Here is a 21,613-nt window from a genome sequence, read left to right on the forward strand (position 1 = left end):
ATGAAGGTCGGAGGGATACAGTAAACCTGAAGTGATGCATCGGAAACTATAACTAGTGTCATAGGAATGGTTCAAAACATAGTCAGTAAGAAGAGTCAGTCTTTTTGTTCTTAAGTCGGCATTGTGCCTTTTGTATTTAATTCCGATGCAATTTCTGTGTTTCATCGTCAATAAGAAGGTCCAAGGGATACCGTAAACCTGAAGTGAAGCGTCGGAATCTATAACTAGTGTCACAGGATTGGTTCAAAACATAGACAGTAAAAAGATTCAGTCTATTTGTACTTAAGTCGGCATTGTGCATTTTGTATTTAATTCCGATGCAATTTCTGTGTTTCATAGTCATTAAGTAGGTACAAGGGATACAGTAAACCTGAAGTGAAGCATCGGAATCTATAACTAGTGTCACAGGAATGGTTCAAAACATAGACAGTAAGAAGAGTCAGTCTCTTGTACTTAAGTCGGCATTGTGCCATTTGTATTTAATTCCGATGCAATTTCTGTGTTTCATTGTCAATAAGAAGGTCCAAGTGATACAGTAAAACTGAAGTCAAGCATCGGAATGTATAACTAGTGTCGCAGGAATGGTTCAAAAGATAGACAGTAAGAAGAGTCAGTCTTCTTGTACTTAAGTCGGCATTGTGCCTTTTGTATTTAATTCCGATGCAATTTCTGTGATTCATCGTCAATTAGAAGGTCCATGGGATACAGTAAACTTGAAGTGAAGCATTGGAATCTATAACTCTTGTCACAGGAATGGTTCAAAACATAGACAGTAAGAAGAATCAGTCTTCTTGTACATAAGTCGGCATTGTGCCTTTTGTATTTACTTCCGATGCGATTTCTGTGTTTCATCGTCAATAAGAATGTCCAAGGGATACAATAAACCTGACGTGAAGCATCGGACTCTGTAATTAGTGTCACAGGAATAGTTCAAAATATACACAGTAGGAAGAGTCAGTCTTTTTGTACTTAAGTCGGCATTGTGCCTTTTGTATTTAATTCCGATGAAATTTCTGTGTTTCATCGTCAATAAGAAGGTCCAAGTGATAAAGTAAAACTGAAGTCAAGCCTCGGAATGTATAACTAGTGTCGCAGGAATGGTTCACAAGATAGACAGTAAGGAGAGTCAGTCTTTTTGTACTTAAGTCGGCATTGTGCCGTTTGTATTTAATTCCTATGCAATTTCTGTGTTTCATCGTCAATAAGGTCAGAGGGATACAGTAAACCTGAAGTGAAGCATCGGAATCTATAACTAGTTTCACAGGAATGGTTCAGAACATAGTCAGTAAGAAGAGACAGCCTTCTTGTACTTAAGTCGGCATTGTGCCTTTTCTATTTAATTCCGATGCCTATTCTGTGTTTCATCGTCAATAAGAAGGTCCAAGGGACACAGTAAACCTGGAGTGAAGCATCGGAATCTATAACTAGTGTCACAGGAATGGTTCAAAATATAGACAGTAAGAAGAGTCAGTCTTCCTGTCCTTAAGTCGGCATTGTGCCTTTTGTATTTAATTCCGATGCAATTACTGTGTTTCATCGTCAATAAGGTCAGAGGGATACAGTAAACCTGAAGTGAAGCATCGGAATTTATAACTAGTGTCACAGGAATGGTTCAAAACATAGACAGTAAGAAGAGTCAGTCTTCATGTACTTAAGTCGGCATTGTGCCTTTTGTATTTAATTCCGATACAATTTCGGTGTTTCATCGTCAATAAGAAGGTCCAAGGGATACAGTAAACCTGAAGTGAAGCGTCGGAATCTATAACTAGTGTCACAGGATTGGTTCAAAACATAGACAGTAAAAAGAGTCAGTCTATTTGTACTTCAGTCGGCATTGTGCCTTTTGTATTTAATTCCGATGCAATTTCTGTGTTTCATCGTCAATAAGAAGGTCAAAGGGATACAGTAAACCTGAAGTGAAGCATCGGAATCTATAACTAGTGTCACAGGAATGGTTCAAAAAATAGACATTAAGAAGAGTCAGTCTCTTGTACTTAAGTCGGCATTGTGCCTTTTGTATTAAATTCCGATGCAATTTCTGTGTTTCGTCGTCAATAAGAAGGTCCAGGGGATACAGTAAAACTGAAGTCAAGCATCGGAATCTATAACTAGTGTCACAAGAAATTTTCAAAACATAGACAGTAAGAAGAGTCAGTCATCCAGTACTTAAGTCGACATTGTGCCTTTTCTAATTAATTCCGATGCAATTTCTGTGTTTCATCGTCAATAAGATGGACCGAAGGGGTACAGTAAACCTGAAGTGAAGCATCGAAAAACTATAACTTGTGCCACAGGATTGGTTCAAAACATAGACTGTATGAAGAGTCAGTCTGCATGTACTTAAGTCGGCATTGTGCCTTTAGTATTTAATTCCGATGCGATTTCTGTGTTTCATCGTCTACACGAAGGTCCAATGGATACAGTAAACCTGAAGTGAAGCATCGGAATCTATAACTAGTGTCACAGGAATGGTTCAAATCATAGTCAGTAAGAAGAGTCAGTCTTCTTGTCCTTAAGTCATCCTTACGCCTTTTGTATTTAATTCCGATGCAATTTCTGGGTTTCATCGTCAATAAGAAGGTCAGAGGGATACAGTAAACCTGAAGTGAAGCATCGGAATCCATAACTTGTATCAATGGAATGGTTCAAATCATAGACAGTACTTAAGTCGGCATTGTGCCCTTTGTATTTAGTTCCGATGCAATTTCAGTGTTTCATCGTCAATACGAACGTCCAAGGGATATATTAACCTTGAAGTGAAGCATCGGAATCTATAACTAGTATCACAGGAATGGTTCAGAACAATGACAGTAGGAAGAGTCAGTCTTCTTGTACTTAAGTCGGCATTGTTCCTTTTGTCTCTAATTCCGATGCAATTTCTGTGTTTCATCGTCAATAAGAAGGTCAGAGGGAAGCAGTAAACCTTAAGTGAAGCATCGGAATCAATAACTAGTGTCACAGGAATGGATCAAAACATAGTCACTAAGAAGAGTCACTCTCTTGTACTTAAGTCGGCATTGTGCCTTTTGTATTTAATTCCGATGCAATTTCTGTGTTTCATCATCAATAAGAAGGTCCAAATGATACAGTAAAACATAAGTCAAGCATCGGAATCTATAACTAGTGTTACAGGAATGGTTCAAAACATAGTCAGTGAGAAGAGTCAGTCTTTTTGTACTAAAGTCGGCATCGTGCCTTTTGTATTTAATTCCGATGCAATTTCTGTGATTCATCGTCAATCAGAAGGACCGAAGGGATACAGTAAACCTGAAGTGAAGCATCGTAATCTATAACTAGTGTCACAGAATTGGTTCAAAACGTAGACAGTAAGAAGAGCCAGTCTTCTTGTACTTAAGTCAGCATTGTGCATTTTGTATTTAATTCCGATGCAATTTCTGTGTTTCATCGTCAATAAGAAGTTCCAAGGGATACAGTAAAACTGAAGTCAAGCATCGGAATCTATAACTAGTGTGACAGGAATGGTTCAAAACACAGACAGTAAGAAGAGTCAGTCTTCTCGTCCTTAAGTCGACATTGTGCCTTTTCTAACTAATTCCGATGCAATTTCTGTGTTTCATCGTCAATATGAAGGAACGAAGGGGTACAGTAAACCTGAAATGAAGCATCGGAATCTATAACTAGTGTCACAGGTTTGGTTCAAAGCATAGACTGTAAGAAGAGTCAGTCTTCTTGTACTTAAGTCGGCATTGTGCCTTTTGTATTTAATTCCGATGCAATTTCTGTGTTTCATCGTCAATACAAAGCTCCAATGGATACAGTAAACCTGAAGTGAACCATCGGAATCTATAACTAGTGTCACCGGAATTGTTCAAATCATAGTCAGTACGAAGAGTCAGTCTTCTTGTACATAAGTCGGCATTGTGCCTTTTCTATTTAATTCCGATGCAATTTCAGTGTTTCATCGTCAATAAGAAGGCCAAGGGATACAGTAAACCTGGAGTGAAGCATTGGAACCTATGACTAGTGTCAACGGAATGGTTCAAAACATAGACAGTAAGAAGAGTCAGTCTTCTTGTACTTAAGTCGGCATTGTGCCATTTGTATTTAATTCCGGTGCAATTTCTGTGTTTCATCGTCAATAAGAAGGTCAGAGGGATACAGTAAACCTGAAGTGAAGCATCGGAATCTATAACTAGTGTCACAGGAATGGTTCAAAGCATAGTCAGTAAGAAGAGTCAGTCTTTTTGTCCTTAAGTCATCCTTATGAATTTTGTATTTAATTCCGATGCAATTTCTCTGTTTCATCGTCAATAAGAAGGACCGAAGGGATACAGTACACCTGAAGTGATGCATCGGAATCTGTAACTAGTGTTACAGGAATGGTTCAAAACATAGTCAGTAAGAAGTGTCAGTCTTCTTGTACTTAAGTCGGAATTGTGTCTTTTCGATTTAATTCCGATGCAATTTCTGTGCTTCACCGTCAATAAGAAGGTCAGAGGGATACAGTAAACCTGAAGTGAAGCATCGGAATCTATAACTAGTGTCACAGGAATGGTTCAAAACATAGTCAGTAAGAAGAGTCAGTATTCTTGTACTTAAGTCGGCATTGTGCCTTTTGTATATAATTCCGATGCAAATTCTGTGTTTCATCGTCAATATGAAGTTCGGAGGGATACAGTAAACCTGAAGTGATGCATCGGAATCTATAACTAGTGTCACAGGAATGGTTCAAAACATAGTCAGTAAGAAGTGCTAGTCTTTTTGTACTGAAGTCGGCATTGTGCCATTAGTATTTAATTCCGATGCAATTTCTGTGTTTCATCGTTAATAAGAAGGTCCAAGGGATACAGTAAACCTGAAGTGAAGCGTCGGAATCTATAACTAGTGTCACAGGATTGGTTCAAAACATAGACAGTAAAAAGAGTCAGTCTATTTGTACTTCAGTCGGCATTGTGCCTTTTGTATTTAATTCCGATGCAATTTCTGTGTTTCATCGTCAATGAGAAGGTCAAAGGGATACAGTAAACCTGAAGTGAAGCATCGGAATCTATAACTAGTGTCACAGGAATGGTTAAAAAAATAGACATTAAGAAGAGTCAGTCTCTTGTACTTAAGTCGGCATTGTGCCTTTTGTATTAAATTCCGATGCAATTTCTGTGTTTCGTCGTCAATAAGAAGGTCCAGGGGATACAGTAAAACTGAAGTCAAGCATCGGAATCTATAACTAGTGTCACAAGAAATTTTCAAAACATAGACAGTAAGAAGAGTCAGTCATCCAGTACATAAGTCGACATTGTGCCTTTTCTAATTAATTCCGATGCAATTTCTGTGTTTCATCGTCAATAAGAAGGACCGAAGGGGAACAGTAAACCTGAAGTGAAGCATCGGAAACTATAACTTGTGCCACAGGATTGGTTCAAAACATAGACTGTATGAAGAGTCAGTCTGCATGTACTTAAGTAGGCATTGTGCCTTTTGTATTTAATTCCGATGCGATTTCTGTGTTTCATCGTCTACACGAGGGTCCAATGGATACAGTAAACCTGAAGTGAAGCATCGGAATCTATAACTAGTGTCACAGGAATGGTTCAAATCATAGTCAGTAAGAAGAGTCAGTCTTCTTGTCCTTAAGTCATCCTTACGCCTTTTGTATTTAATTCCGATGCAATTTCTGGGTTTCATCGTCAATAAGAAGGTCAGAGGGATACAGTAAACCTGAAGTGAAGCATCGGAATCCATAACTTGTATCAATGGAATGGTTCAAATCATAGACAGTACTTAAGTCGGCATTGTGCCCTTTGTATTTAGTTCCGATGCAATTTCAGTGTTTCATCGTCAATACGAACGTCCAAGGGATATATTAACCCTGAAGTGAAGCATCGGAATCTATAACTAGTATCACAGGAATGGTTCAGAACAATGACAGTAGGAAGAGTCAGTCTTCTTGTACTTAAGTCGGCATTGTGCCTTTTGTCTCTAATTCCGATGCAATTTCTGTGTTTCATCGTCAATAAGAAGGTCCAAGGGATACAGTAAACCTGGAGTGAAGCATCGTAATCTATATCTAGTGTCACAGGAATGGTTCAAAACATAGACAGTACTTAAGTCGGCATTGTGCCTTTTGTATTTAGTTCCGATGCAATTTCTGTGTTTCATCGTCAATACGAAGGTCCAAGGGATATATCAACCCTGAAGTGAAGCATCGGAATCTATAACTAGTATCACAGGAATGGTTCAGAACAATGACAGTAGGAAGTGTCAGTCTTCTTGTACTTAAGTCGGCATTGTGCTTTTTGTATCTAATTCCGATGCAATTTCTGTGTTTCATCGTCAATAAGAACGTCCAAGGGATACAGTAAACCTGAAGTGAAGCATCGGAATCTATAACTAGTGTCACTGGAATGGTTCAAAACATAGACAGTAAGAAGAGTCAATCTTCTTGTACTTAAATCGGCTTTGTGCCTTTTATATTTAATTCCGATGCAATTTCTGTGTTTCATCGGCAATAAGAAGGTCAGAGGGGAACAGTAAACCTTAAGTGAAGCATCGGAATCTATAACTAGTGTCACAGGAATGGTTCAAAACATAATCACTAAGAAGAGTCAGTCTCTTGTACTTTAGTCGGCATTGTGCCTTTTGTATTTAATTCCGACGCAATTTCTGTGTTTCATCGTCAATACGAAGGTCCAAGGGATACAGTAAACCTGAAGTGAAGCGTCGGAATCTATAACTAGTGTCACAGGATTGGTTCAAAACATAGACAGTAAAAAGAGTCAATCTATTTGTACTTATGTCGGCATTGTGCCTTTTGTATTTAATTCCGATGCAATTTCTGTGTTTCATCGTTAATAAGAAGGTCCAAGGGATACAGTAAACCTGAAGTGAAGCATCGGAATCTGTAACTAGTGACACAGGAATGGTTCAAAAAATAGACTGTAAGAGAAGTCAGTCTGCTTGCACTTAAGTCGGCATTGTGCCTTTTGTATTTAATTCCGATGCGATTTCTGTGTTTCATCGTCAACACGAAGGTCCAATGGATACAGTAAACCTGAAGTGAAGCATCGGAATCTATAACTAGTGTCACAATATGGTTCAAATCATAGTCAGTGAGAAGAGCCAGTCTTCTTGTACTTAAGTCGGCATTGTGCCTGTTCTATTTAATTCCGATGCAATTTCAGTGTTTCATCGTCAATAAGAAGGCCAAGGGATACAGTAAACCTTGAGTGAAGCATTGGAATCTATAACTAGTGTCAATGGAATGGTTCAAAACATAGACAGTAAGAAGAGTCAGTCTTCTTGTACTTAAGTCGGCATTGTGCCTTTTATATTTAATTCCGATGCAATTTCTGTGTTTCGTCGTCAATAAGAACGTCCAAGGGATACAGCAAAACTGAAGACAAGCATCGGAATCTATAACTAGTGTCACAGGAATGGTTCAAAACATAGACAGTAAGAAGTGTCAGTCTTCTTGTACTTAAGTCGGAATTGTGTCTTTTCTATTTAATTCCGATGCAATTTCTGTGTTTCACCGTCAATAAGAAGGTCAGAGGGATACAGTAAACCTGAAGTGAAGCATCGGAATCTATAACTATTGTCACAGGAATGGTTCAAAACATAGTCAGCAAGAAGAGTCAGTATTCTTGTACTTAAGTCGGCATTGTGCCTTTTGTATATATTTCCGATGCAAATTCTGTGTTTCATCGTCAATATGAAGGTCGGAGGGATACAGTAAACCTGAGGTGATGCATCGGAAACTATAACTAGTGTCATAGGAATGGTTCAAAACATAGTCAGTAAGAAGAGTCAGTCTTTTTGTTCTTAAGTCGGCATTGTGCCTTTTGTATTTAATTCCGATGCAATTTCTGTGTTTCATCGTCAATAAGAAGGTCCAAGGGATACCGTCAACCTGAAGTGAAGCGTCGGAATCTATAACTAGTGTCACAGGATTGGTTCAAAACATAGACAGTAAAAAGATTCAGTCTATTTGTACTTAAGTCGGCATTGTGCATTTTGTATTTAATTCCGATGCAATTTCTGTGTTTCATAGTCATTAAGTAGGTACAAGGGATACAGTAAACCTGAAGTGAAGCATCGGAATCTATAACTAGTGTCACAGGAATGGTTCAAAACATAGACAGTAAGAAGAGTCAGTCTCTTGTACTTAAGTCGGCATTGTGCCTTTTGTATTTAATTCCGATGCAATTTCTGTGTTTCATTGTCAATAAGAAGGTCCAAGTGATACAGTAAAACTAAAGTCAAGCATCGGAATGTATAACTAGTGTCGCAGGAATGGTTCAAAAGATAGACAGTAAGAAGAGTCAGTCTTCTTGTACTTAAGTCGGCATTGTGCCTTTTGTATTTAATTCCGATGCAATTTCTGTGATTCATCGTCAATTAGAAGGTCCATGGGATACAGTAAACTTGAAGTGAAGCATTGGAATCTATAACTCTTGTCACAGGAATGGTTCAAAACATAGACAGTAAGAAGAATCAGTCTTCTTGTACTTAAGTCGGCATTGTGCCTTTTGCATTTACTTCCGATGCAATTTCTGTGTTTCATCGTCAATAAGGTCAGAGGGATACAGTAAACCTGAAGTGAAGCATCGGAATTTATAACTAGTGTCACAGGAATGGTTCAAAACATAGACAGTAAGAAGAGTCAGTCTTCATGTACTTAAGTCGGCATTGTGCCTTTTGTATTTAATTCCGATACAATTTCGGTGTTTCATCGTCAATAAGAAGGTCCAAGGGATACAGTAAACCTGAAGTGAAGCGTCGGAATCTATAACTAGTGTCACAGGATTGGTTCAAAACATAGCCAGTAAAAACAGTCAGTCTATTTGTACTTCAGTCGGCATTGTGCCTTTTGTATTTAATTCCGATGCAATTTCTGTGTTTCATCGTCAATAAGAAGGTCAAAGGGATACAGTAAACCTGAAGTGAAGCATCGGAATCTATAACTAGTGTCACAGGAATGGTTCAAAAAATAGACATTAAGAAGAGTCAGTCTCTTGTACTTAAGTCGGCATTGTGCCTTTTGTATTAAATTCCGATGCAATTTCTGTGTTTCGTCGTCAATAAGAAGGTCCAGGGGATACAGTAAAACTGAAGTCAAGCATCGGAATCTATAACTAGTGTCACAAGAAATTTTCAAAACATAGACAGTAAGAAGAGTCAGTCATCCAGTACTTAAGTCGACATTGTGCCTTTTCTAATTAATTCCGATGCAATTTCTGTGTTTCATCGTCAATAAGATGGACCGAAGGGGTACAGTAAACCTGAAGTGAAGCATCGGAAACTATAACTTGTGCCCTTGTGCCACAGGATTGGTTCAAAACATAGACTGTATGAAGAGTCAGTCTGCATGTACTTAAGTCGACATTGTGCCTTTAGTATTTAATTCCGATGCGATTTCTGTGTTTCATCGTCTACACGAAGGTCCAATGGATACAGTAAACCTGAAGTGAAGCATCGGAATCTATAACTAGTGTCACAGGAATGGTTCAAATCATAGTCAGTAAGAAGAGTCAGTCTTCTTGTCCTTAAGTCATCCTTACGCCTTTTGTATTTAATTCCGATGCAATTTCTGGGTTTCATCGTCAATAAGAAGGTTAGAGGGATACAGTAAACCTGAAGTGAAGCATCGGAATCCATAACTTGTATCAATGGAATGGTTCAAATCATAGACAGTACTTAAGTCGGCATTGTGCCCTTTGTATTTAGTTCCGATGCAATTTCAGTGTTTCATCGTCAATACGAACGTCCAAGGGATATATTAACCTTGAAGTGAAGCATCGGAATCTATAACTAGTATCACAGGAATGGTTCAGAACAATGACAGTAGGAAGAGTCAGTCTTCTTGTACTTAAGTCGGCATTGTGCCTTTTGTCTCTAATTCCGATGCAATTTCTGTGTTTCATCGTCAATAAGAAGGTCCAAGGGATACAGTAAACCTGGAGTGAAGCATCGTAATCTATATCTAGTGTCACAGGAATGGTTCAAAACATAGACAGTACTTAAGTCGGCATTGTGCCTTTTGTATTTAGTTCCGATGCAATTTCTGTGTTTCACCGTCAATACGAAGGTCCAAGGGATATATCAACCCTGAAGTGAAGCATCGGAATCTATAACTAGTATCACAGGAATGGTTCAGAACAATGACAGTACTAAGTGTCAGTCTTCTTGTACTTAAGTCGGCATTGTGCTTTTTGTATCTAATTCCGATGCAATTTCTGTGTTTCATCGTCAATAAGAACGTCCAAGGGATACAGTAAACCTGAAGTGAAGCATCGGAATCTATAACTAGTGTCACTGGAATGGTTCAAAACATAGACAGTAAGAAGAGTCAATCTTCTTGTACTTAAGTCGGCATTGTGCCATTTGTATTTAATTCCGGTGCAATTTCTGTGTTTCATCGTCAATAAGAAGGTCAGAGGGATACAGTAAACCTGAAGTGAAGCATCGGAATCTATAACTAGTGTCACAGGAATGGTTCAAAACATAGACAGTAAGAAGAGTCAGTCTTCTTGTACTTAAGTCGGCATTGTGCCATTTGTATTTAATTCCGGTGCAATTTCTGTGTTTCATCGTCAATAAGAAGGTCAGAGGGATACAGTAAACCTGAAGTGAAGCATCGGAATCTATAACTAGTGTCACAGGAATGGTTCAAAGCATAGTCAGTAAGAAGAGTCAGTCTTTTTGTCCTTAAGTCATCCTTATGAATTTTGTATTTAATTCCGATGCAATTTCTGTGTTTCATCGTCAATAAGAAGGACCGAAGGTATACAGTACACCTGAAGTGAAGCATCGGAATCTGTAACTAGTGTTACAGGAATGGTTCAAAACATAGTCAGTAATTAGCGTCAGTCTCTTTGTACTTAAGTCGGCATTGTGCATTTTGTATTTAATTCCGATACAATTTCTGTGTTTCATCGTCAATAAGAAGATCCATGGGTCACAGTAAACCTGAAGTGAAGCATCGGAATCAAAAACTAGTGTCACAGGATTGATTCAAGACATAGACAGTAAGAGGAGTCAGTCTTCTTGTACTTAAGTCGGCATTGTGCCTTTTGTATTTAATTCCGATGCAATTACTGTTTTTCATCGTCAATAAGAACGTCCAAGGGATACAGTAAACCTGAAGTGAATCATCGGAATCTATAACTAGTGTCACTGGAATGGTTCAAACATAAACAGTAAGAAGAGTCAATCTTCTTGTACTTAAGTCGGCATTGTGTCTTTTCTATTTATTTCCGATGCATTTTCTGTGTTTCATCGTCAATAAGAAGGTCAGAGGGATACAGTAAACCTGAAGTGGAGCATCGGAATCTATAACTAGTGTCACAGGAATGGTTAAACATAGTCAGTAAGAAAAGTCAGTCTTCTTATACTTAAATCGGCTTTGTGCCTTTTATATTTAATTCCGATGCAATTTCTGTGTTTCATCGTCAATAAGAACGTCCAAGGGATACAGTAAACTGAAGTCAAGCATCAAAATCTATAACTAGTGTCACAGGAATGGTTCAAAACATAGACAGTAAGAAGTGTCAGTCTTCTTGTACTTAAGTCGGAATTGTGTCTTTTCGATTTAATTCCTATGCAATTTCTGTGTTTCACCGTCAATAAGAAGGTCAGAGGGATACAGTAAACCTGTAGTGAAGCATCGGAATCTATAACTAGTGTCACAGGAATGGTTCAAAACATAGTCAGTAAGAAGAGTCAGTATTCTTGTACTTAAGTCGGCATTGTTCCTTTTGTATATAATTCCGATGCAAATTCTGTGTTTCATCGTTAATAAGAAGGTCCAAGTGATACAGTAAACCTGAAGTGAAGCGTCGGAATCTATAACTAGTGTCACAGGATTGGTTCAAAACATAGACAGTAAAAAGAGTCAGTCTATTTGTACTTCAGTCGGCATTGTGCCTTTAGTATTTAATTCCGATGCAATTTCTGTGTTTCATCGTTAATAAGAAGGTCCAAGTGATACAGTAAACCTGAAGTGAAGCGTCGGAATCTATAACTAGTGTCACAGGATTGGTTCAAAACATAGACAGTAAAAAGAGTCAGTCTATTTGTACTTCAGTCGGCATTGTGCCTTTTGTATTTAATTCCGATGCAATTTCTGTGTTTCATCGTCAATAAGAAGGTCAAAGGGATACAGTAAACCTGAAGTGAAGCATCGGAATCTATAACTAGTGTCACAGGAATCGTTCAAAAAATAGACATTAAGAAGAGTCAGTCTCTTGTACTTAAGTCGGCATTGTGCCTTTTGTATTAAATTCCGATGCAATTTCTGTGTTTCGTCGTCAATAAGAAGGTCCAGGGGATACAGTAAAACTGAAGTCAAGCATCGGAATCTATAACTAGTGTCACAAGAAATTTTCAAAACATAGACAGTAAGAAGAGTCAGTCATCCAGTACATAAGTCGACATTGTGCCTTTTCTAATTAATTCCGATGCAATTTCTGTGTTTCATCGTCAATAAGAAGGACCGAAGGGGTACAGTAAACCTGAAGTGAAGCATCGGAAACTATAACTTGTGCCACAGGATTGGTTCAAAACATAGACTGTATGAAGAGTCAGTCTGCATGTACTTAAGTCGGCATTGTGCCTTTTGTATTTAATTCCGATGCGATTTCTGTGTTTCATCGTCTACACGAAGGTCCAATGGATACAGTAAACCTGAAGTGAAGCATCGGAATCTATAACTAGTGTCACAGGAATGGTTCAAATCATAGTCAGTAAGAAGAGTCAGTCTTCTTGTCCTTAAGTCATCCTTACGCCTTTTGTATTTAATTCCGATGCAATTTCTGGGTTTCATCGTCAATAAGAAGGTCAGAGGGATACAGTAAACCTGAAGTGAAGCATCGGAATCCATAACTTGTATCAATGGAATGGTTCAAATCATAGACAGTACTTAAGTCGGCATTGTGCCCTTTGTATTTAGTTCCGATGCAATATCAGTGTTTCATCGTCAATACGAACGTCCAAGGGATATATTAACCCTGAAGTGAAGCATCGGAATCTATAACTAGTATCACAGGAATGGTTCAGAACAATGACAGTAGGAAGAGTCAGTCTTCTTGTACTTAAGTCGGCATTGTGCCTTTTGTCTCTAATTCCGATGCAATTTCTGTGTTTCATCGTCAATAAGAAGGTCCAAGGGATACAGTAAACCTGGAGTGAAGCATCGTAATCTATATCTAGTGTCACAGGAATGGTTCAAAACATAGACAGTACTTTAGTCGGCATTGTGCCTTTTGTATTTAATTCCGACGCAATTTCTGTGTTTCGTCGTCAATACGAAGGTCCAAGGGATACAGTAAACCTGAAGTGAAGCGTCGGAATCTATAACTAGTGTCACAGGATTGGTTCAAAACATAGACAGCAAAAAGAGTCAATCTACTTGTACTTATGTCGGCATTGTGCCTTTTGTATTTAATTCCGATGCAATTTCTGTGTTTCATCGTTATTAAGAAGGTCCAAGGGATACAGTAAACCTGAAGTGAAGCATCGGAATCTGTAACTAGTGACACAGGAATGGTTCAAAAAATAGACTGTAAGAAGAGTCAGTCTGCTTGCACTTAAGTCGGCATTGTGCCTTTTGTATTTAATTCCGATGCGATTTCTGTGTTTCATCGTCAACACGAAGGTCCAATGATTACAGTAAACCTGAAGTGAAGCATCGGAATCTATAACTAGTGTCACAATATGGTTCAAATCATAGTCAGTAAGAAGAGCCAGTCTTCTTGTACTTAAGTCGGCATTGTGCCTGTTCTATTTAATTCCGATGCAATTTCAGTGTTTCATCGTCAATAAGAAGGCCAAGGGATACAGTAAACCTTGAGTGAAGCATTGGAATCTATAACTAGTGTCAATGGAATGGTTCAAAACATAGACAGTAAGAAGAGTCAGTCTTCTTGTACTTAAGTCGGCATTGTGCCTTTTATATTTAATTCCGATGCAATTTCTGTGTTTCGTCGTCAATAAGAACGTCCAAGGGATACAGCAAAACTGAAGACAAGCATCGGAATCTATAACTAGTGTCACAGGAATGGTTCAAAACATAGACAGTAAGAAGTGTCAGTCTTCTTGTACTTAAGTCGGAATTGTGTCTTTTCTATTTAATTCCGATGCAATTTCTGTGTTTCACCGTCAATAAGAAGGTCAGAGGGATACAGTAAACCTGAAGTGAAGCATCGGAATCTATAACTATTGTCACAGGAATGGTTCAAAACATAGTCAGCAAGAAGAGTCAGTATTCTTGTACTTAAGTCGGCATTGTGCCTTTTGTATATATTTCCGATGCAAATTCTGTGTTTCATCGTCAATATGAAGGTCGGAGGGATACAGTAAACCTGAAGTGATGCATCGGAAACTATAACTAGTGTCATAGGAATGGTTCAAAACATAGTCAGTAAGAAGAGTCAGTCTTTTTGTTCTTAAGTCGGCATTGTGCTTTTGTATTTAATTCCGATGCAATTTCTGTGTTTCATCGTCAATAAGAAGGTCCAAGGGATACCGTAAACCTGAAGTGAAGCGTCGGAATCTATAACTAGTGTCACAGGATTGGTTCAAACCATAGACAGTAAAAAGATTCAGTCTATTTGTACTTAAGTCGGCATTGTGCATTTTGTATTTAATTCCGATGCAATTTCTGTGTTTCATAGTCATTAAGTAGGTACAAGGGATACAGTAAAGCTGAAGTGAAGCATCGGAATCTATAACTAGTGTCACAGGAATGGTTCAAAACATAGACAGTAAGAAGAGTCAGTCTCTTGTACTTAAGTCGGCATTGTGCCTTTTGTATTTAATTCCGATGCAATTTCTGTGTTTCATTGTCAATAAGAAGGTCCAAGTGATACAGTAAAACTGAAGTCAAGCATCGGAATGTATAACTAGTGTCGCAGGAATGGTTCAAAAGATAGACAGTAAGAAGAGTCAGTCTTCTTGTACTTAAGTCGGCATTGTGCCTTTTGTATTTAATTCCGATGCAATTTCTGTGATTCATCGTCAATTAGAAGGTCCATGGGATACAGTAAACTTGAAGTGAAGCATTGGCATCTATAACTCTTGTCACAGGAATGGTTCAAAACATAGACAGTAAGAAGAATCAGTCTTCTTGTACTTAAGTCGGCATTGTGCCTTTTGTATTTACTTCCGATGCGATTTCTGTGTTTCATCGTCAATAAGAAGGTCCAAGGGATACAATAAACCTGACGTGAAGCATCGGACTCTGTAATTAGTGTCACAGGAATAGTTCAAAATATACACAGTAGGAAGAGTCAGTCTTTTTGTACTTAAGTCGGCATTGTGCTTTTGTATTTAATTCCGATGAAATTTCTGTGTTTCATCGTCAATAAGAAGGTCCAAGTGATAAAGTAAAACTGAAGTCAAGCATCGGAATGTATAACTAGTGTCGCAGGAATGGTTCACAAGATAGACAGTAAGGAGAGTCAGTCTTTTTGTACTTAAGTCGGCATTGTGCCGTTTGTATTTAATTCCTATGCAATTTCTGTGTTTCATCGTCAATAAGGTCAGAGGGATACAGTAAACCTGAAGTGAAGCATCGGAATCTATAACTAGTTTCACAGGAATGGTTCAGAACATAGTCAGTAAGAAGAGACAGCCTTCTTGTACTTAAGTCGGCATTGTGCCTTTTCTATTTAATTCCGATGCATATTCTGTGTTTCATCGTCAATAAGAAGGTCCAAGGGATACAGTAAACCTGGAGTGAAGCATCGGAATCTATAACTAGTGTCACAGGAATGGTTCAAAACATAGACAGTAAGAAGAGTCAGTCTTCCTGTCCTTAAGTCGGCATTGTGCCTTATGTATTTAATTCCGATGCAATTTCTGTGTTTCATCGTCAATAAGGTCAGAGGGATACAGTAAACCTGAAGTGAAGCATCGGAATTTATAACTAGTGTCACAGGAATGGTTCAAAACATAGACAGTAAGAAGAGTCAGTCTTCATGTACTTAAGTCGGCATTGTGCCTTTTGTATTTAATTCCGATACAATTTCGGTGTTTCATCGTCAATAAGAAGGTCCAAGGGATACAGTAAACCTGAAGTGAAGCGTCGGAATCTATAACTAGTGTCACAGGATTGGTTCAAAACATAGACAGTAAAAAGAGTCAGTCTATTTGTACTTCAGTCGGCATTGTGCCTTTTAGTATTTAATTCCGATGCATTTTCTGTGTTTCATCGTCAATAAGAAGGTCAAAGGGATACAGTAAACCTGAAGTGAAGCATCGGAATCTATAACTAGTGTCACAGGAATGGTTCAAAAAATAGACATTAAGAAGAGTCAGTCTCTTGTACTTAAGTCGGCATTGTGCCTTTTGTATTAAATTCCGATGCAATTTCTGTGTTTCGTCGTCAATAAGAAGGTCCAGGGGATACAGTAAAACTGAAGTCAAGCATCGGAATCTATAACTAGTGTCACAAGAAATTTTCAAACATAGACAGTAAGAAGAGTCAGTCATCCAGTACTTAAGTCGACATTGTGCCTTTTCTAATTAATTCCGATGCAATTTCTGTGTTTCATCGTCAATAAGATGGACCGAAGGGGTACAGTAAACCTGAAGTGAAGCATCGGAAACTATAACTTGTGCCACAGGATTGGTTCAAAACATAGACTGTATGAAGAGTCAGTCTGCATGTACTTAAGTCGGCATTGTGCCTTTTGTATTTAATTCCGATGCGATTTCTGTGTTTCATCGTCTACACGAAGGTCCAATGGATACAGTAAACCTGAAGTGAAGCATCGGAATCTATAACTAGTGTCACAGGAATGGTTCAAATCATAGTCAGTAAGAAGAGTCAGTCTTCTTGTCCTTAAGACATCCTTACGCCTTTTGTATTTAATTCCGATGCAATTTCTGGGTTTCATCGTCAATAAGAAGGTCAGAGGGATACAGTAAACCTGAAGTGAAGCATCGGAATCCATAACTTGTATCAATGGAATGGTTCAAATCATAGACAGTACTTAAGTCGGCATTGTGCCCTTTGTATTTAGTTCCGATGCAATTTCAGTGTTTCATCGTCAATACGAAGGTCCAAGGGATATATCAACCCTGAAGTGAAGCATCGGAATCTATAACTAGTATCACAGGAATGGTTCAGAACAATGACAGTAGGAAGTGTCAGTCTTCTTGTACTTAAGTGGGCATTGTGCTTTTTGTATCTAATTCCGATGCAATTTCTGTGTTTCATCGTCAATAAGAACGCCCAAGGGATACAGTAAACCTGAAGTGAAGCATCGGAATCTATAACTAGTGCCACTGGAATGGTTCAAAACATAGACAGTAAGAAGAGTCAATCTTTATGTACTTAAGTCGGCATTGTGCCTTTTCTATTTATTTCCGATGCATTTTCTGTCTTTCATCGTCAATAAGAAGGTCAGAGGGATACAGTAAACCTGAAGTGAAGCATCGGAATCTATAACTAGTGTCACAGGAATGGTTCAAACATAGTCAGTATGAAAAGTCAGTCTTCTTATACTTAAATCGGCTTTGTGCCTTTTATATTTAATTCCGATGCAATTTCTGTGTTTCATCGGCAATAAGAAGGTCAGAGGGAAACAGTAAACCTTAAGTGAAGCATCGGAATCTATAACTAGTGTCACAGGAATGGTTCAAAACATAATCACTAAGAAGAGTCAGTCTCTTGTACTTTAGTCGGCATTGTGCCTTTTGTATTTAATTCCGACGCAATTTCTGTGTTTCATCGTCAATACGAAGGTCCAAGGGATACAGTAAACCTGAAGTGAAGCATCGGAATCTGTAACTAGTGACACAGGAATGGTTCAAAAAATAGACTGTAAGAAGAGTCAGTCTGCTTGCACTTAAGTCGGCATTGTGCCTTTTGTATTTAATTCCGATGCGATTTCTGTGTTTCATCGTCAACACGAAGGTCCAATGGATACAGTAAACCTGAAGTGAAGCATCGGAATCTATAACTAGTGTCACAATATGGTTCAAATCATAGTCAGTAAGAAGAGCCAGTCTTCTTGTACTTAAGTCGGCATTGTGCCTGTTCTATTTAATTCCGATGCAATTTCAGTGTTTCATCGTCAATAAGAAGGCCAAGGGATACAGTAAACCTTGAGCGAAGCATTGGAATCTATAACTAGTGTCAATGGAATGGTTCAAAACATAGACAGTAAGAAGAGTCAGTCTTCTTGTACTTAAGTCGGCATTGTGCCTTTTATATTTAATTCCGATGCAATTTCTGTGTTTCGTCGTCAATAAGAACGTCCAAGGGATACAGCAAAACTGAAGACAAGCATCGGAATCTAAAACTAGTGTCACAGGAATGGTTCAAAACATAGACAGTAAGAAGTGTCAGTCTTCTTGTACTTAAGTCGGAATTGTGTCTTTTCTATTTAATTCCGATGCAATTTCTGTGTTTCACCGTCAATAAGAAGGTCAGAGGGATACAGTAAACCTGAAGTGAAGCATCGGAATCTATAACTATTATCACAGGAATGGTTCAAAACATAGTCAGCAAGAAGAGTCAGTATTCTTGTACTTAAGTCGGCATTGTGCCTTTTGTATATATTTCCGATGCAAATTCTGTGTTTCATCGTCAATATGAAGGTCGGAGGGATACAGTAAACCTGAAGTGATGCATCGGAAACTATAACTAGTGTCATAGGAATGGTTCAAAACATAGTCAGTAAGAAGAGTCAGTCTTTTTGTTCTTAAGTCGGCATTGTCCCTTTTGTATTTAATTCCGATGCAATTTCTGTGTTTCATCGTCAATAAGAAGGTCCAAGGGATACCGTAAACCTGAAGTGAAGCGTCGGAATCTATAACTAGTGTCACAGGATTAGTTCAAAACTTAGACAGTAAAAAGATTCAGTCTATTTGTACTTAAGTCGGCATTGTGCATTTTGTATTTAATTCCGATGCAATTTCTGTGTTTCATAGTCATTAAGTAGGTACAAGGGATACAGTAAACCTGAAGTGAAGCATCGGAATCTATAACTAGTGTCACAGGAATGGTTCAAAACATAGACAGTAAGAAGAGTCAGTCTCTTGTACTTATGTCGGCATTGTGCCTTTTGTATTTAATTCCGATGCAATTTCTGTGTTTCATTGTCAATAAGAAGGTCCAAGTGATACAGTAAAACTGAAGTCAAGCATCGGAATGTATAACTAGTGTCGCAGGAATGGTTCAAAAGATAGACAGTAAGAAGAGTCAGTCTTCTTGTACTTAAGTCGGCATTGTGCCTTTTGTATTTAATTCCGATGCAATTTCTGTGATTCATCGTCAATTAGAAGGTCCATGGGATACAGTAAACTTGAAGTGAAGCATTGGAATCTATAACTCTTGTCACAGGAATGGTTCAAAACATAGACAGTAAGAAGAATCAGTCTTCTTGTACTTAAGTCGGCATTGTGCCTTTTGTATTTACTTCCGATGCGATTTCTGTGTTTCATCGTCAATAAGAAGGTCCAAGGGATACAATAAACCTGACGTGAAGCATCGGACTCTGTAATTAGTGTCACAGGAATAGTTCAAAATATACACAGTAGGAAGAGTCAGTCTTTTTGTACTTAAGTCGGCATTGTGCCTTTTGTATTTAATTCCGATGAAATTTCTGTGTTTCATCGTCAATAAGAAGGTCCAAGTGATAAAGTAAAACTGAAGTCAAGCATCAGAATGTATAACTAGTGTCGCAGGAATATTTCAAAAGATAGACAGTAAGGAGAGTCAGTCTTTTTGTACTTAAGTCGGCATTGTGCCGTTTGTATTTAATTCCTATGCAATTTCTGTGTTTCATCGTCAATAAGGTCAGAGGGATACAGTAAACCTGAAGTGAAGCATAGGAATCTATAACTAGTTTCACAGGAATGGTTCAGAACATAGTCAGTAAGAAGAGACAGCCTTCTTGTACTTAAGTCGGCATTGTGCCTTTTCTATTTAATTCCGATGCATATTCTGTGTTTCATCGTCAATAAGAAGGTGCAAGGGATACAGTAAACCTGGAGTGAAGCATCGGAATCTATAACTAGTGTCACAGGAATGGTTCAAAACATAGACAGTAAGAAGAGTCAGTCTTCCTGTCCTTAAGTCGGCATTGTGCCTTTTGTATTTAATTCCGATGCAATTTCTGTGTTTCATCGTCAATAAGGTCAGAGGGATACAGTAAACCTGAAGTGAAGCATCGGAATTTATAACTAGTGTCACAGGAATGGTTCAAAACATAGACAGTAAGAAGAGTCAGTCTTCATGTACTTAAGTCGGCATTGTGCCTTTTGTATTTAATTCCGATACAATTTCGGTGTTTCATCGTCAATAACAAGGTCCAAGGGATACAGTAAACCTGAAGTGTAGCATCGGTATCTATAATTTGTGTCACAGGAATGGTTCATAACATAGTCAGCAAGAAGATTCAGTCTTCTTGTACTTAAGTCGGCACTGTGCCTTTTCTATTTAATTCCGATGCAATGTCAGTGTTTCATCGTCAATAAGAAGGTGCAAAGGATACAGGAATCCTGGAGTGAAGCATCGGAATCTATAACTAGTGTCGCAGGAATGGTTCTAACATAGACAGTAAGAAGAGTCGGTCTTCTTGTACTTCAGTCGGCATTGTGCCTTTTCTATTTAATTCCGATGCAATATCAGTGTTTCATCGTCAATAAGAAGGTCCAAGGGATACAGTAAACCTGGAGAGAAGCATCGGAAACTATAACTAATGTCAAAGGAATGGTTCAATACATATACAGTAAGAAGAGTCAGTCTTCTTGTACTTAAGTCGGCCTTATCCTTTTGTAATTAATTCCGATGCAATTTCTGTGTTTCATTGTCAATAAGAGGGTCCAAGGGATACAGTAAACCTAAAGTGAAGCATCGGAATCTATAACTAGTGTCACAGGAATGGTTCAAAACATAGTCAGTAAGAAGAGTCGGTCTTCATGTACTTAGGTCGGCATTGTGCCTTTTGTAATTAATTCCGATGCAATCTCTGTGATTCATCGTCAATGCGAAGGTCCAAGGGATACAGTAAACCTGAAGTGAAGCATCGGAATCTATAACTAGTGTCACAGGAATTCTTCAAAGCATAGACTGTAAGAAGAGTCGGTCTTCTTGTACTTCAGTCGGCATTGTGCCTTTTCTATTTAATTCCGATGCAATATCAGTGTTTCATCGTCAATAAGAAGGTCCAAGGGATACAGTAAACCTGGAGTGAAGCATCGGAATCTATAACTAATGTCAATGGAATGGTTCAATACATATACAGTAAGAAGAGTCAGTCTTCTTGTACTTAAGTCGGCATTGTGCATTTTCTATTTAATTCCGGAGCAATTTCTGTGTTTCATCGTCAATAAGAAGGACAGAGGGGTACAGCAAAAATGAAGTGAAGCATCGGAATCTATAACTAGTGTCACATTAATGGTTCAAAACATAGTCAGTAGGAAGAGTCAGTCTTCTTGTACTTTAGTCGGCATTGTGCCTTTGGTATTTAATTCCGATGCAATTTCTGTGTTTCATCATCAATAAGAAGGTCAGAAGGATACAGTAAACCGGAAGTGAAGCATCGGAATCTATAACTAGTGTCACAGGAACGGTTCATAACATAGTCAGTAAGAAGAGTCAGTCTTTTTGTACTTAAGTCTGCATTGTGCCTTTTGTATTTAA

The sequence above is a fragment of the Schistocerca serialis genome, unplaced genomic scaffold (assembly GCF_023864345.2).
Source record: "Schistocerca serialis cubense isolate TAMUIC-IGC-003099 unplaced genomic scaffold, iqSchSeri2.2 HiC_scaffold_1362, whole genome shotgun sequence".
Taxonomy (NCBI): domain Eukaryota; kingdom Metazoa; phylum Arthropoda; class Insecta; order Orthoptera; family Acrididae; genus Schistocerca; species Schistocerca serialis.